The 16,092-nt window shown below is 49.2% G+C and overlaps 5 non-coding genes across 5 annotated transcripts; all 5 read right to left on the bottom strand.

Moving 5' to 3' along the window:
• Positions 1 to 3,936: 3,936 nt before the first annotated feature.
• Trnaa-cgc (transfer RNA alanine (anticodon CGC)) lies at positions 3,937 to 4,009 on the bottom strand. The gene has a single exon. It is a non-coding gene; the product is annotated as a tRNA-Ala (tRNA).
• An 80-nt stretch (positions 4,010 to 4,089) lies between these two features.
• Trnav-cac (transfer RNA valine (anticodon CAC)) lies at positions 4,090 to 4,162 on the bottom strand. The gene has a single exon. It is a non-coding gene; the product is annotated as a tRNA-Val (tRNA).
• Positions 4,163 to 9,125: 4,963 nt separating this feature from the next.
• Trnav-cac (transfer RNA valine (anticodon CAC)) lies at positions 9,126 to 9,198 on the bottom strand. Its single transcript has one exon. It is a non-coding gene; the product is annotated as a tRNA-Val (tRNA).
• Positions 9,199 to 9,277: 79 nt separating this feature from the next.
• On the bottom strand, positions 9,278 to 9,350 carry Trnav-uac (transfer RNA valine (anticodon UAC)). The gene has a single exon. It is a non-coding gene; the product is annotated as a tRNA-Val (tRNA).
• A 5,039-nt stretch (positions 9,351 to 14,389) lies between these two features.
• Positions 14,390 to 14,462, bottom strand: Trnav-cac (transfer RNA valine (anticodon CAC)). The gene has a single exon. It is a non-coding gene; the product is annotated as a tRNA-Val (tRNA).
• Positions 14,463 to 16,092: the final 1,630 nt, after the last annotated feature.

Raw genomic sequence — 16,092 nt, 5'->3', positions numbered from 1 at the left:
AGATAAAAACGGCGAACACTCTGTGCAATCTTTGCACATTTACCCTTGAACAAAACAACGCCTGCATGACGTACCCCAACTTCGTAATGAAAAACAAATTACATACAGTTGCCCTTGCGAAAATGGACAGGTTGATGCCTTTCCACCTGTCTGCTTTTTTCTCTTGTTTCTTTTATTTGGTTCGTCCAGTATTCCTCGCTCTGTTTGTAGCTATCCAAGGGAACACCGAGATACTTGGTAGGGGTTTTCACCCAGCTCACATTCGCAAAGTTGTCCGGGGCCGAGGACCACTCTCCGTGCCACAAACCGAGGGACTTACCCCAGTTCACTTTACTGCCCGTTACATCACAAAAATGTTTCACCACGCGTATTGTTTCCGTTACGCTTTCTCTGTTTGTACAACACACGGCGATATCATCTGCATATGCCAGGAGCTTGACTTCTGTGGCTGCCAAGCTGTAACCGCGTATTTGATCATTCTCAGTTATCGCCAAACACATCGTTTCAATGTAAACTGCAAACAATAGAGGACTGAGAGGGCAGCCTTGACGCACAGAACGCATGAAGTTAATCGGGGCCCCCAATGATTTATTCACAATTAAGCGTGTTGTGCAGTTCTGATACGCCAACGCCACTCCCTCAGTGACGATGGCACCTACATTAAAGTGATCCAGAATGACAAACAAAATATCATGAGACACACAGTCAAACGCTTTCTCTAGGTCCAGCTGGAGCACTGCGACGCCATCGTAAGTGATGTCGCAGCACTCGAGCACGCACCGCATCGTGTGAATATTCGAAAAAATTGACCTCCCTTTGATCCCACACGTTTGGTGGTCTGCGACTATTTCTTTGATGACGCCTTGAAGTCGGGCTGCTAAACCTTCATGAAAATCTTATAGTCGACATTGGTTAAAGATATCGGCCTATAAGATGTCACGATCATAAGTTTCTCCGCTTTGTCACTCTTAGGTATCAAGATGGTATGCGCTTTACCAAAAGAAGGCGGCAAAGCTTTGTTCACATACGCTGCGTTAAACAGGTCTGTTAGCAGGGGCGACATTCTTTCTTGAAGGCTTTATAAAAACACGAGCTCAGACCGCCACGTCCGGGTGATTTGCCATTGTTCAAATCATTTATTGCTTTTACGACTTCGTGTTCTCTTATAGTCCCTTCTAATCGGTCCTTCGTGTCGTCACTCAATCGCGGCATGCGACTGAGAAAGGCCCTTTTGAACTCATCTACATTGGCTTCTTGATATGCAAACAGTGACTGGTAATACTCTAAAAATGCTCGGCCTAGGCTCTTATTATCGTCGACGAGTGTGCCATTCCACGAGATCTTATCGACATGATTACGTCGACCATGAGCTTTTTCAAGTCCTAGTGCCCTTTTGGTGGGCGTCTCTCCCGCTACTAATGCGTTTGCTCTTGCTCGCACAATCGCACCTTGATAGCGTTCTTTGTCCAACTGTTCGATTTTTTCTTTGATGGTTCGCATATCTTGATTATACGCCCCTGGCTCTTCGCAATCCAGCGCTATCAGCTAATTAAGTATCTTTCGTAAGTCTCGTTCTTTCATTTCCCTCTCAAACTTTAAGCAGCTCGACCTTTCTATTGCTTTCATTTTTACCTTCTGTTTGAACCATTCCCATTTCTCTGCTATGGTTTCAGTACATTCATCGCATACTTCCATAACGGCCTCATGTATTGCCTCTACAAATGGCTCGTCTTTTAGTAGTAAGGCATTCATTTTCCATAGTTCCCAGTTAAAAGACGATTCCTTCTTCTTCATACCTATGTGACACTTCACCAAGCAGTGATATGAGAACGACACAGGTGCAACAGAATAACTGTGGCACATTGGAATCATGTCTTGTGACATGTACAAGCGGTCTAACCACGCATGACTACTGCCTTGAAATCGTGTATACATCACCTCCCGCTACCCCTCCAGACAGTCACATACATCGTCTAGTTCACTATCACTAATCAACTTAGAAAGTACGTGACTGCTTTTATCTCGAATACCGGCATTATTGGATCGATCCCGAGCCCTCAAAACACAGTTGAAATCCCCCAACAAAATCATGCACTTATCACGGCTAATGTACTGAAAAAGATTCGAAAAAAATAAAGCACGCTCTTCTACAACATTTGGCGCATATATGCACATAACTCTGAATTCGACTCCACCACAAACAAAGTCGCAAACAACCATTCTTCCCGACTGACATGAAAATACACTTTCAACCACAAGGTCGGGTAACTTCTTAATAAACAGGATGCATCCAGCTGACGTCCCTACCGCGTAGCTCACCACCGCATAATATCTGGTCGTGAAACGCCTCACCATGCTCCCGGTTTCCTCCTCCCCGTCTACCTTGGTCTCCTGGACAGCTAGAACGTCTATGTCTTGGTCAGTGGCCAACCTTAGGACTTGACTCTGCCTACGCCTAGCCGCCAGCCCTCTAACGTTTAGAGTTGCAATACTGAGTGACGGATTAGGAGCCATGAAGAACTAGAGTATAAGGTAGGCCCGGAGCATGGTGCTTACCCCTCACGACCAGCCGTCGGCTAGCCGTCTCCGGGACCGCCCGGTTTCTCGTCGTTGTTTGTCTGCTAGGGTTTGTCCCCAGGCTTTCTGTCGGACGGAACGTTCGGCTTTGGTTTGAAGCTCGACCGCCTCCCAAGAGGCGATTTCGCCGGTGGCCCATCACTGGAGCTGGTTGCCGCGTTGTCCTTGTCCTCGGCCTCATCACGGGGACGCTTGAAGGTGGCTCCGAGACTAGCAGCCCGGTCACCGTCGATAGCGGCCTCGCCCTGTTGCATCGGTGCATCGTCGTCGTCTCCTTCGTCTTCACTTGCGCCTTCCTTTGCATGGACAGCTTCCGCGTCGACCCGTGCCGGCGCAGTCTCTTGCTCCGTAGTTTCATTTCCCTTAGCGTCAACGCCCTCCGGTACCGACCCAGCACCTGTCGCTGTGTGCACAAGGTCTCCGGCTCCCTTAGCAGCGTCTTCGGTCTCGACCACATCCATGACGAGTTCTGCTGCCTCTTGACTCGCGGCTGGGCCAGTCGCGGTAGCGTAGGTCTTGACGCATTCGGTGTCAATGTGCCCGTAACGTCGGCACCGGGAGCAGCGTGGCACCTTACACTCCCGCCGCACGTGCCCAGTGCCTTGGCAGCGGAGGCACTGCATCGGCCGACCGGGTACCACCACCAAGGCCAATTCTCCGGCAACACGTATCTGGTGAGGAATATCTTCCACTTTCAGGCCACTCTTCAGCTTGAAAAGAACAGTCCTCGTGGTGGAACATTTGTCTGCGACACCTTGGACACGCCACTTCTCTCGACTCACCTCTTCTACCTTGCCGAAGGCCGCCAATGCAGTCCGGACGTCTTCGTCGGCCACACCGTGCAGCAGCCAGTGAAGTCTGGGCTTCACCTGCTGATCCTGAGGGTCGACGATCACACATCGCCGCCCCTTCACCTGAAGTTCTTTCAAGGCCAGCAGGCGCTTCGTTGCAGCTGCGTCACTGAGGGTCACCGCCCACACATGATTAACTTGGTAGGCCCCAAGGCACACAATTTCCGGCAGCAGGCTCGTAGGCGTTAGGGCATCCCTAAAATCTTCGACCTTGGAAGGCCTCGCTCGTACATCACCATGCAGAAACACGGTGTTATTCACTATTCGTCCTTTTGGCAGTTGAGGCAAAATAAACTGGTATTCCATTTCTCCGTCGTTGCTGTACCTGTTTCCGCGACCAAAAGTAACCGCTGTCGCTGCCCTTGAAGAGGCCATGATCCCACGAACCGTCACGCTCGGTGGCCGGAAGCAGAATGACACCACGGGAACCCAGCACGGAGTAAAGTATTTCGCTCCCCCTTTTCTTATGCGCGTATACGATTGCAATAGAAATAAAAATGAAAAACCTTGTTCCCGCCCGGGATCGAACCGGGGACCTTGCGCGTGCGAGGCGCACGTGATAACCACTACACCACGGGAACCGAGCACGGAGAAGAGTATTTCGCTCCCCCTTTTCTTCTGCGCGTATACGATCGCAATAGAAATAAAAATGAAAAAGGCTTGTTCCCGCTCGGGATCGAACCGGGGACCTTGCGCGTGTGAGGCGCACGTGATAACCTCTACACCACGGGAATTTTTTTTCTTTATTGCCGGTAAGCAGCGGTACATAGGAATACCAACGTAACTAACATATGTACACACACAGATGGACTTCTCATCCGTTAAGTATAAATAATAAGCACATGCAGCCTGTCATAGTGTAACACGCTTTGTTCAGAATTCCTTAAGATTGGCTAGTGGTTCCATCCTGGCCATCCAAGGTGGAGGACACTCTTGTGTTGCAACTACATCCAGAAAACGTCTTATTTGTTCCCGGAAATACACACGGGCTGGTCTTCTATCGGGATCGCAATAGAAGCCTGCCATGCGGGAGCGCCATATAGAGTAGAGGCCCGTCAGCATAATCTGATCAAAAGGTGTTCCGTCATCGTCTTCCATCGGCAAAAATCTGATGCCATGTGGGTCAAGAGGAAATTCTTTCTTTATTGTGCGCTGTAAAACATCCCAGAAGTATACTCCTTCCCAGCAGTGTAAGAAAACATGGTCTATGGTTTCAGGTTGTTTGCAAATTATACATTGTGAGCCCCATGGCATGTAAAAGCGTCTTCCTTCTAGGAACGTTGCAACTGAAAGTGTACCTGTGTGTAGTTTGAAAAAGAAACTTTTCATACCAGGCGGTACCTGCATTCGTTTGACGCGTTTAAAAACATTGTGGCCTGGGCCTCGACTGTATATGGCTCTGTACAGAGGTGGGGGAAAAAGGCTGTCCATTATATCGTTGCGCAGCTTTTTCCTTGAGGTCTTAAACAAATATTCTTTCGAATACCGTACAGCAAGGAAACGAACACTGAATACAATTTCCCTGTAGAAACCAAACACTGCCGCCGGTACACCTTGGGAGCATACAATCAACTCTGGCAACAAGTGCGCGAGTCTAACTCTACAGACTGTTTGCAAAAAAGGATCATCGTTGTTCCGAAAGAAAATAAAACTTCCTACTAGTTGCCTCACAAACAGGTGGGCCAGCCCTAATCCTCCATCTTTCACCCGTCCTGAACAAATTGTTCCCACAACATCTCTCCCATCCGGAACCCCACACAAACACGGCAAAGAGTCTGTGGAATTTTTGCACATTGGCCCTGTTACAGAAAATGAATTGCATGACATACCATAACTTAGCGACGAAAAACAAGTTGCATACAGTAGCCCTGGCAAATAGTGAAAGGTATTTGGCTTTCCACGCCTCAGCCTTCTCTTTAGCACTTTTAAGCTGGCCCTGCCAGTATTCGTCACTCTGTTTGTAAGCTTCGAGTGGTGCGCTAAGTACCTTACTGGCATTGTTGACCACTTGACATTCGCAAATATAGCAGGAGCCTCAGGCCATTCTCCATGCCAAATACCGAGGCACTTGCTCCAGTTTACTCTACCACCAGTGATTTCACCGAAGTTTTTCACATTTGTCGTCTGTAAAATGCTCCCCTTGTCTTTGCAACACACGGCTACGTCGTCAGCATAGGCCAGGAGTTTGACTTCTGACGCTTGCATCGTAAACCCGTGAATACATTTGTTCTCAATGACTGCCAAACACAACCTCTCTAAATAAATACAGAACAAAAGTGGGCTGGCTGGGCAGCCTTGGCGCACGGAACGTTGAATGCTGATGGGGGCCCCCAAAGTCTTGTTAACTATAAGCTTAGTAGTGCCGTTCCGGTACGCCATGTCTACCCCGTCAGTAATTATGGACCCGACATTTATATGCTTAAGAATGGCAAATAAAATACTGTGAGCAACACAGTCGAAAGCTTTCTCCAAATCAAGTTGAAGAATCGCAACTCCCGCCCTTAAGGCGTCACAACATTCCAAAATCGATCTCATTATGTGTACGTTCGTGTTAATGCTTCGTCCTTTGATTCCGCATGTTTGGTGCCGACCTCCTATGGTTTCCATTACTGTTTGTAACCTGTCTGCGATTATCTTCATGAATATTTTGTAATCACTGTTGGTAAGTGATATTGGTCTGTACGACGTTACACATTTCAGTTTCGCAGGCTGGTCAGTCTTAGGGATATGTACTGTGTGCCCTTGCCCGTAAGAATGTGGCAATGCGTTTACTTCATACGCTTCGTTAAACACGTCAGCGACTAGAGGCGATAGTTCTGATTTAAACTGTTTATAAGAAGCGGCACAAAGGCCATCCGGACGGGGTGATTTTCCGGCTTTTAAATCTTCAATTGCTTTTTCAACTTCATGAGTTGATATCGGTGCCTCGAGCCTGTTCTTCGTTTCGTCGCTGAGTTGCGGCATACGCCCCAAAAACGCAGCTCTAAAGGCGTCTACGTCAACTGTTCTCGATGCAAAAAGTTCTTCGAAGTGCTCGAAAAACGCTTGTGCTATATCCTCACCGTCGGTTATTTCGTTACTATCTATTTCAATAGTATCTATGTGATTGCGCCGCGCATGCGTTTTCTCCAGACCGAGCGCGCGTTTAGTTGGCGTCTCATCTGCTGTCAGTGCCTCTGCCCTTACGCGTATAATCTCTCCTCGATATCGCTCTTCATCGCATAGCTCCAATTTCGCTTTGATGCTGCGTAAATCGTCTTTGTATGCGCCCGGCTCGCTGCACTCTAAGGCCGTTAATTTTTCCAACACTGCCCTTAGTTCTTTCTCTTTAGCTCTTCCTTCATACTTTATTTTACAGGAACGGTCGATGGCGGTTAACTTAATTCGTTGTTTAAAAATTTCCCATTTTTCAGTGCTTTGCGCCACTTTGTTGTTTTCTACATCCTTCAAATGTTCCTGCACATTTCTTAGAAAAGACTCGTCCTTTACCAATTTGGAATTCATTTTCCACATTTCCCACGTGAAAGTGTTGCCTTTTCCTTTGCGTCCAACGCATGTCTGGACCAAACAGTGGTCGGTGAATGAAACAAGTATGACATCGTAGCTTCGACATATGGGTATAACGTCTAGTGTCACGTATATCCTGTCAAGACGAGCGTGACTATTGCCTTGGAAGTGCGAGTATTGCACCTGACGTGTTCCGACTAGGCAATCAGCCACGTCGTCCAAGTCACACTCGGCTAATAGTTCAGTGAGGACATGACAGCTTTTATCACTTGTTCTCTTGCCTGTTCTATCTCGATCGCTGAGTACACAATTAAAATCTCCCATAATAATTACCTTTCTATGCGCGCATATCTGCGCCTTTAACGCTGAAAAAAACTTCTTGCGTTCATCGCATATATTGGGTGCATATATACATATCACCCGCCAAGAATCATCACCAACAGCAAAGTCGCAGTACACTAGTCTGCCAGAAGGGCACGAAAAATAATTTTCGATGAACAGCCCGGGCAGCTTCTTAATAAATAAAATAACACCTGCCGACGCTCCTTTGGCATGGCTCACTACCGCACAATACGATGGCGTAAACCTTAGCACCATGCCCCGGGTCTCCTCCTCCCTTTCGACTTTTGTCTCCTGCACGGCTAGAACATCGAGGTCTTGGTCCACCATCATCCGGCACACTTGGCTTTGTTTACGCTTGGCGGCCAGACCTCTCACGTTTAGCATGCCCAAGATAAGCGTCGGGTTGGATGCCATTGCTGATACGGGAAGGAAAGAAAGGCCCGAAGCATCGTGCTCACCGCAACGTCTAGCCAGCGGCTAGACGCCCCCGGGACCGTCCGGTGGTCTGGCATGGTCCGTAGTCGGTTGTGGCTTGTCACCCTCCTTCCTGTCCCGAGGAATGTTTGGACAGGGCTTGAAGCTGCTCCTTCGTATTATTGTTGTCTTTGCAGGTGGCCCGTCGGCGTGGTTCTTAGCAGTTGCATTCCCGTCGGTGACGTCAAGCGGCCTTTTGAAGGCAGCGTTGCCGCTCACTTCCGCTCACTTCCATAGCGTCGCTGTCTTGGGCCGAATCCCCACCTCCTGCGACGTACGTGGCATCATCAGATACAAGGCGGTTTTCGCTGCCTTTCTCCAGTTCTTCTGAAGAACCTGATGGCTCTTCTTTCTTTTCGGGGGTAACAAGGACGCCTTTCGTCTCTCCCTCTGTTTTTGTTGTCGCCTCCGCGTTGTTGGCGCTCTCCTGGTCACCCGCCCCTTTGGCGGCGTCCTCGGCTTCAGCAGCATCCATTCTCATCTCTGCAGCGATTTCGCTTGCTGGTGGCCCCACGGCTGTTGCGTACGTGCGTACGCACTGATCTTCAGTGTGGCCAAAGTTACGGCATCGCGAGCATCGCGGCAGCTTGCACTCGCGACGGACATGCCCTACACCCTTGCACCGTAGGCACTGCATTGGCCGTCCAGGCACCACGACAAGGGCCAGTTCACCTGCAACTCGGATTTGGTGCGGAAGGTCGTCAACTTTCATTCCGCTCTTCAGTTTCAGAAGAACAGTTCGAGACGTGGAATCCTTATCTCCGACGCCTTTGACGCGCCATCGTTCTCGCGTCACTTCAATGACCTTGCCAAAGGCTGCCAGCGCTGTCTTTACGTCTTCGTCCTCCACCCAGTACAGCAACCAATGAAGGCGAAGGCGTACGTGTTGGTCTTGAGGGTCGACGACTACGCAGCGACGCCCTTTCACGTTGAGTTCTTTCAATGCCACCAGTTTCTTCGCCGCCTCGTCGTTCGAGAAGGTGACCGCCCAAACATGATTGATCTGGTAGGCGCCAAGGGCCACGACTTCCGGTAGCAATCCAGTCGGGACGAGCACGTCTCGGAAGTCTTCGACCCTGTAGGGCCTTGCTCGCACGTCGCCATGCAAAAACACGGTGTTCTTTACAACAGGTCCCTTGGGCAGAGGTGGCAAAATAAACTGATAGCTCACTTCCTCGTTCACGATAAGCCTGTTACCGCGGCTGGTAGCCGCAAAAGCTGCTCCATCGGAGCCCATGATTCACACGTCCGCACAGCTCGGCTGCCGGAAGCAGAATCACTACACCACGGGAACCGAGCACGCAGTAGAGTATTTCGCTCCCCCTTTTCTTCTGCGCGTATACGATCGCAATAGAAATAAAAATGAAAAAGCTTTGTTCCCGCCCGGGATCGAACCGGGGACCTAGCGCGTGTGAGGCGCACGTGATAACCACTACACCACGGAAACCGCGCACGGAGTAGAGTATTTCGCTCCCGCTTTTCTTCTGCGCGTATACAATCGCAATAGAAATAAAAACGAAAAGCTTTGTTCCCGCCCGGGATCGAACGGGGGACCTTGCGCGCGTAAGGCGCACGTGATAACCACTACACCACGGGAACCTTTTTTTTCTTTATTGCTGTCATCGACGTACAAACTCAAGGGTTACAAATGATAAAACGTGCCAGCCACACTTTGGCTAGCACAGTACTAAAATCTTTTCAGCGACACCAGTTCATCGAGTACAGACATCCATTGTGGTGGATCAGGCAGTACTTTGTACTTGTCTCTCACGTAAACAACACTCTCAATGAAGTGTTCTCGCACCAATATCACAACGATGTCTGCATGTTCAAATTGCATGCGAGTTTTCCACATCGCGTGGAGGCCCAGGACCATAATGAGGTCATACGGTACTTCCTCTGAGGTATCTACTGGCAAGAAGCGTATTCCATACGGGTCCAGAGGTAACTGTTTCTTCAGCGTTCTCTGCAGAACGTCCCAGTGAAAGATCGGGTCCCAGCAATCTATGAAAACATGTTCTATTGTTTCTGGTTTTTTACATAAAAAGCAGTCGGTTGTCCAGGGGATGAAAATACCCTTGCTATGAAGCCAGGTCTTAACGGGAAGTGTGTTTGTATGTAATTTGAAAAAGAAAGACTTAGTTGATGGCCGTACTGGCATTTTCTTTACTCTTTTTAAAACGTCCTGTCCGGGGCCTCCACGGTGTGGCGAACGGTACAAAGGTACAGGTAGCATCGTGTCCACAAGATCTCTGTACAATTTTTTCTTTGTAATGGTGGACAGATACTGCTGCGAAAAACGCACATTCAACATCCTATAAGCCAGCACCACTTCACGCAGGTACCCAGTCAAGGTTCTCGGCATGCTCTGAGCCGACGAAACAACAAATCCCGGAAGAAGTCTACCCAGCCGTACTTGTATTAGTGTCCGAAGAAAGAGATCCTTTTGATCCCGCAGAAACACAAAGCGTGACACAATTTGTCGCAAAAACAAGTGAACTAGACCAAGCCCACCTTTCTTGACCGGGAGAAACAAATTTGTTCGACTCGTCCCCTCCCAGGTAGAAGCCCAAATGAAAGTAGCGAAAATGCGGTGAATTTTTTGTACGCTTACCCGCGCAGCACACAACACATTCATGACATACCATATCTTAGAAACTAAACAAAGGTTACAAACAGTGGCTCTAGAAAACATTGACAGTTGCTTTCCTCTCCAACGGTCAGCCTTTTCCTTTTCTCTCCAAACTTGGTCGAGCCAGTACGGTTCAGGCTCACGGTAACTTCCGAGGGGCACCCCCAAGTACAGTGTAGGTAACCTTGACCAATTCAATCGAGAAAAGGTCTCCGGTGTGTCTTCCCAACTCCCATGCCAGAAGCCATAGCTTTTATCCCAGTTTATCTGGGCACCAGCTGAATCGCAAAATGTTTCGACTACAGCAGTTGCCTCTTTAATGCTGGCTTTATCTGTGCAGGAAATCGCGATGTCGTCGGCATACGCCAATATTTTTACATGTGCTGCCTGTAGTCAATAGCCTTCTATGCGTTCGTTTTTTAATGGCCAAACAGAGTGGCTCGAGATAAGCAGCAAACAGAAGGGGCGAAAGCGGGCATCCTTGACGCACCGAAGAGAGCACACGAAAGCTATCGGTGAGCTCCCCATTAACAATAATTCGCGTTGAGCAGTTTTTGTACGCCATCATGACACCTTCCGTTATCACACTGCCAACATTCGTGTGTTCAAGTATGCATACAAGAGCCTTGTGCGAGACGAGGTCGAAGGCTTTTGCCAAATCGATCTGCATCATCGCCACGTAATCGCCAATCGCATCGCAACACTCTAGCACACTTCGAGCCACGTGTACATTTGTGGTAATACTGCGACCTTTAATGCCATAAGTCTGGTGCGGCCCTACTAGTGTTTTGATGACACTTTGCAGTCGTTTTGCTAAAACTTTCGTGAATATTTTATAGTCATTGTTGACTAGAGTTATCCGGCGATATGAGCCAGGCAACAAACGTTTCCTTTCGTCATCACTCTTCGGGATTAGTACGATATGCGATGTTGTGAAAGACAAGGGCAATCTTTTTCGGTCGTACGCTTCGCTAATAACTACTTGGAGGACATGAGCCAGCGCAGACTTAAAAGTTTTATAGAAAGTGGCCCCTAATCCATCAGGCCCAGGTGCTTTACCGGGCGCCAATTCGTCTATTGCGCACTCTATCTCACTTAGGGTAATGGGATGTTCAAGCCGTGTCTTAACTTCTTCATCTAGCCTTGGCATCAATGAAAGGAATTCCATCTGGTAGCCATCTTTAGGTTCACGTGGATGACTCAAGAAGGCTTTGAAGTGATCGGCGATCCCTTGCTTGATGTCGTTTTGGTCGGACGTGATATCATTGCCTTTAGCTAGCTGGCGGATTTCCTTCCCACACGCGTACCTTTTCTCGTTTGAGAGGGCTCGTTTTGTTGGCGCTTCTCCCGCCCAAAGCTTCTCAGACCTTGATCGCACAACGGCCGCTTTGTACTTCTCAGAATCTATCCTTTCAAGTTCGGTTTTCACTTCCTTTATTGCGTTAACATAAACACCAGGCTGGACTCTTTCCATGCTGATAAAAAATTGCAGTTGCTGGCGAAGGTTTGTTTCTGCCTTTTTCTGGTTATGCCGAAGGACACTGCTTCTTTCAATAGCCATTGTCTTAATTTTCTGTTTAAATTTTTCCCATTTAATGGCGAAGCTTGCTACTTGGACTGAAATCATGCTTTCTAGTTCCTTCGCCACAGCGTCAACGAAACCATCGTCATCCAACAATTGCGCGTTCAGTTTCCAGAGGTCCCAGTTAAAGGTGTGTTTTATCTGTCTTTTCCCAAAGGTGGCAGTTACCAAGCAGTGATCGCTATCTGCAATGGGTTGCACATAATATTCACTACACAAGGGCACCAATTCGGCTGACACATATAATCTATCTAGCCGAGCGTGGCTATCACGCTGGAAGTGGGTAAACTGCGGGTGAGTACCACTGGCGAAGACACTACCGATATCTTCCAAATCATAATCGCGCACCACCGCATTTAGCAGTTCGGCACTCTTATCGCGAACGTGTGAACATCTTGCGCGATCGTCAGCAGTGCATACACAGTTGAAATCCCCCAGCAGTATTACCACCTTGTGACAGTTTACATACGCTTCAAGACGCTCAAAGAAGTATCGCCGGTCTATTTCACTATTCGGTGCGTAGACACAAATGACCCGGAAATCTTTTTCGCAAAAACAAAAATCAGTCACTAAAAGCCGCCCAGTTTCACACGAAAACGCTGACTGCACACAAATGCCAAAGTTTCTTAGAATAAATATAGCGCAACCACCTGATCCACCAACCGCGTGAGAAACACACACGTCAAAGTGAGTACAAAAATTGGACACCATTCTGTCGGTTAGCTCTTGGCTCTGTATTTTCGTTTCTTGAATTCCCACAAGATGTAAGTCATTATCTAATAGTAGACGGCTTAACTGACATTGTCGCCTTCTTGCGCTGAGCCCTCGTACATTTAACGTGGCCACACGTAGCGCTCCTTCAATATTAGCCGCCATGACTAAACGGCAGAAGGGTGCCCATCAGTTACCCAAGGGCATGTGTTCATAATGACGCGCCGATAACCGCGTCGAGAGCCACAAAGGAAACACAACTCCACCTCTCTAGGAAACACTCGAATGCAACTTGAGCCCCCGTTCCTGACAAGTATCTAAAAAGAATAGTGCTCAGGGTGACGGCCATTGCACCCCCAACCCGCGTGAAGCTATACACAGTACAGAACTACGGAGGCGGTTTACCCGCCTGCCGTGGGTCGGCCGTAATGTGCGGCCGCAGCTTCATGGTTGGTCTCCTCATACCTGGCGTTTTGGGCGGTGGCTCGTCTCCGCCACTGCTGTCCTGTATCATAGCCAGGCTATTGGTCTGGTCGCGTGGGCGTTTCCCTGCCTGCAAGGTAGCGAGCCCGCTATGGGTGTCCATGTCATCAGGCTCAGAGGGGGGGGGGGGGTCGTGGAGGCCGCTCCCGGATCAGGTGGGCTCTCTTCCTCATGCTTCGACATGACTGCAATGCCCTCTGCTTTCTCTTGTTGTTCAGAGGCGGCGTCCTCGTCGACGTGTTGCCTTTGTTGCTGAAGTCGTACCTCCGACTTTGCCACCTCGCCAGCTGCTTCCTTAGCCGTGGACGATGTGTCTTCCATGTCCGCCTCGTCCATGAGCAGGGCGGACTTGTCGTCGTTCCTCACGGTTCCGGTCACGCTAGCGTACGTCCACTCACACTGACTCTCTTCATGACCGGAGCGTCGGCACGCACCACACTTGGAATGCGGCAGTCGCGACGAATATGGCCCGTTCCGCGGCAGCGCAGGCAGAGAGGGGCCCTGCCCGGCACAAACATGAGAGCCAGCTCGCCGGCGACGCTCACCTGATGTGGCAGGTCGACCAGCGTTACGCCCGGCTTCAACTTCAGCGTAACCAGTCTTGTAGTAGAGTTCTTATCCGCCACGCCATGAACACGCAACCGCTCTCGGGCGACGTCCGTGACCTTTCCGAACGGCGCGAAGGCAAGACGCACGTCCTCGTCGGGAACGGTGTGCAGCAGCCAATGCACTTTCAAGCGCACATCCTGGTTGGCGGGGTCAATGACGAGGCATCGGCCCTTCTTGACCTGTAGCTCACCAACACTGACGATCTTCTTCACAGCTTCGTTGTCTTTGAAGGTCACGGCCCAAACATGGCTCATACGGTAGGCCCCGAGAGCCACCACTTCCGGCAGGAGCGATAACGGGGCGAGCGCATCGCGGAAATCTTCCACCCGGTATGGGCGGGCTCCGATATCACAATGTAAAAAAACGGTGTTCAAAACAAAACGCCCTGTTGGCAAACTCATCAAAACAACTTGATACTCGTTGTCCGAGGTGGGAATCCTGTTACCGCGGCCGCTCTGGGCCGCTGAAGCCGCTCCTACGGAGCCCGTCATCGTACGTCAGTCACGCTCGGTGCCCGGAAGCAGAATCTACACCACGGGAACCGAGCACGGAGTAGAGTATTTCGCTCCCCCTTTTTTCGGCGCGTATACGATCTCAATAGAAATAAAAATGAAAAAGCTTTGTTCCCGCCCGGGATCGAACCGGGGACCATGCACGTGTGATGCGCACGTGATAACCACTACACCACGGGAACCTTTTTTTTCTTTATTACCGACTTGGCAACATACAATACAAGACATATTAACAATACATGAGGGTCACGATAAAAGTGTCTGCCACTGGTTGGCTGACACAGGGGCTAAAAACGCTTGAGGTTCGCATGCTCAGTCATCACACTGAGCCATGTTGGTTGTTCTTTTTGCAAACTGTACAATTCCTTGATATGGCAAATGCTTTCGGTGAAGTACTCTCTAACAGGCTGGAGGTTTGGTTCGGCATGTCTCACGGCCATTCTACATTTCCATAGACTATGCAAGGACAACAGCATGAACATGTCGTATGGTACAGTGTCTTCATTTAGAGTAGGCAAGAAACGAATCCCGTATGGCGTAATCGGTAAGTCCTTCTTTAAGGTTCCCTGTAAAACATCCCAATGGAATACCGCATCCCAACAGTCGAGAAAGATGTGCTCGACTGTTTCGGGCTTCCGGCATAGTAATCAATTGACGCTCCAAGGCACAAAAAGTCCTTTCTCCTCAAGCCATGGTTTGACGGGTAGAGTATTGGTGTGGAGCTGAAAAAAGAAGGACTTCGCCGATGGACGTACTGGCATTCGTTTTACTCTCTTTAGCATGTTCTTTTCCGGTCCAATGTGGAACATCGAGCGATATAGTGGTACTGGCAGCATTGCTTCTATCAGGTCCTTATATAAGCGCTTTCGTGGTACCCGACTTAGGTATTCCATCGAAAAGCGAACCTTCACAAGCTGGAAAGCCCAGACGACTTCCTTTAGAAAACCGCGCAATCTACCTTGACTGCACCGGCGCGACGAAACGATGAATTCGGGTATAGCTTCACTCAGCCTTACTTGAAACATAGTCAACAAAAACGGGTCCTTTTGGTCCCGTAAGTAAACAAACCTCGACACAATCTGCCTGATGAACAAATGTGCAAGACCCAGTCCTCCAATTTTAACGGAGCGAAACAGATTGGTGCAACTGGTCCGCTCCCAGCTTGAACCCCATAGAAACACTGCGAATACTCTATGTAATCGTTGTATGTTGGCCCTTGACATGCACAATGCTTGAAGCACGTAAAAAATTTTGGCAACGGCAAAGAGGTTGCAGACCATCGCGCGAGCAAACATTGAGAAATTGCGGCCCCCCCCATTTAAGTGTACACTCACGAACTCTTTCTGCTTCAGCATTCCAGTAATCCACTGGGTCACGGTAGTGCTCAAGCGGCACCCCGAGATACTTTGCCGGCGTGACGGTCCACTGGATATTCACAAACGTACTCGGAGGGTCTACCCAGTTGCCGATCCATACCCCTAGGCATTTATCATAGTTGATAGCACTGCCTGTCGTTCTGCAGTATGATAACACTTCCGCGATCGCGATTTCAACATTTCCTTTATCCCGACAAAACAACGCGATGTCGTCCGCATATGCGAGCATTTTCACTTCTGCGGACTGTACTCTGAAACCCAATATTCTATTGTCATTGTTGATCTTCCTACAAAGCGGCTCTATGTATATTGCAAATAAAAGAGCGGACAAACCACACCCCTGGCGCACGGATGATCGCACCGTAAAGCTTTTGGTAACTTTCTTGTTTATAATGAGGCTGGCGGTACAGTCTTGATAGCACATCTTTACCCCGTC

This window comes from Dermacentor silvarum, chromosome 1 (genome assembly GCF_013339745.2).
Source record: "Dermacentor silvarum isolate Dsil-2018 chromosome 1, BIME_Dsil_1.4, whole genome shotgun sequence".
Lineage (NCBI taxonomy): Eukaryota > Metazoa > Arthropoda > Arachnida > Ixodida > Ixodidae > Dermacentor > Dermacentor silvarum.
Note: the sequence above shows the minus strand (reverse complement) of the source record. Positions and strands in the feature narration are given on the sequence as shown.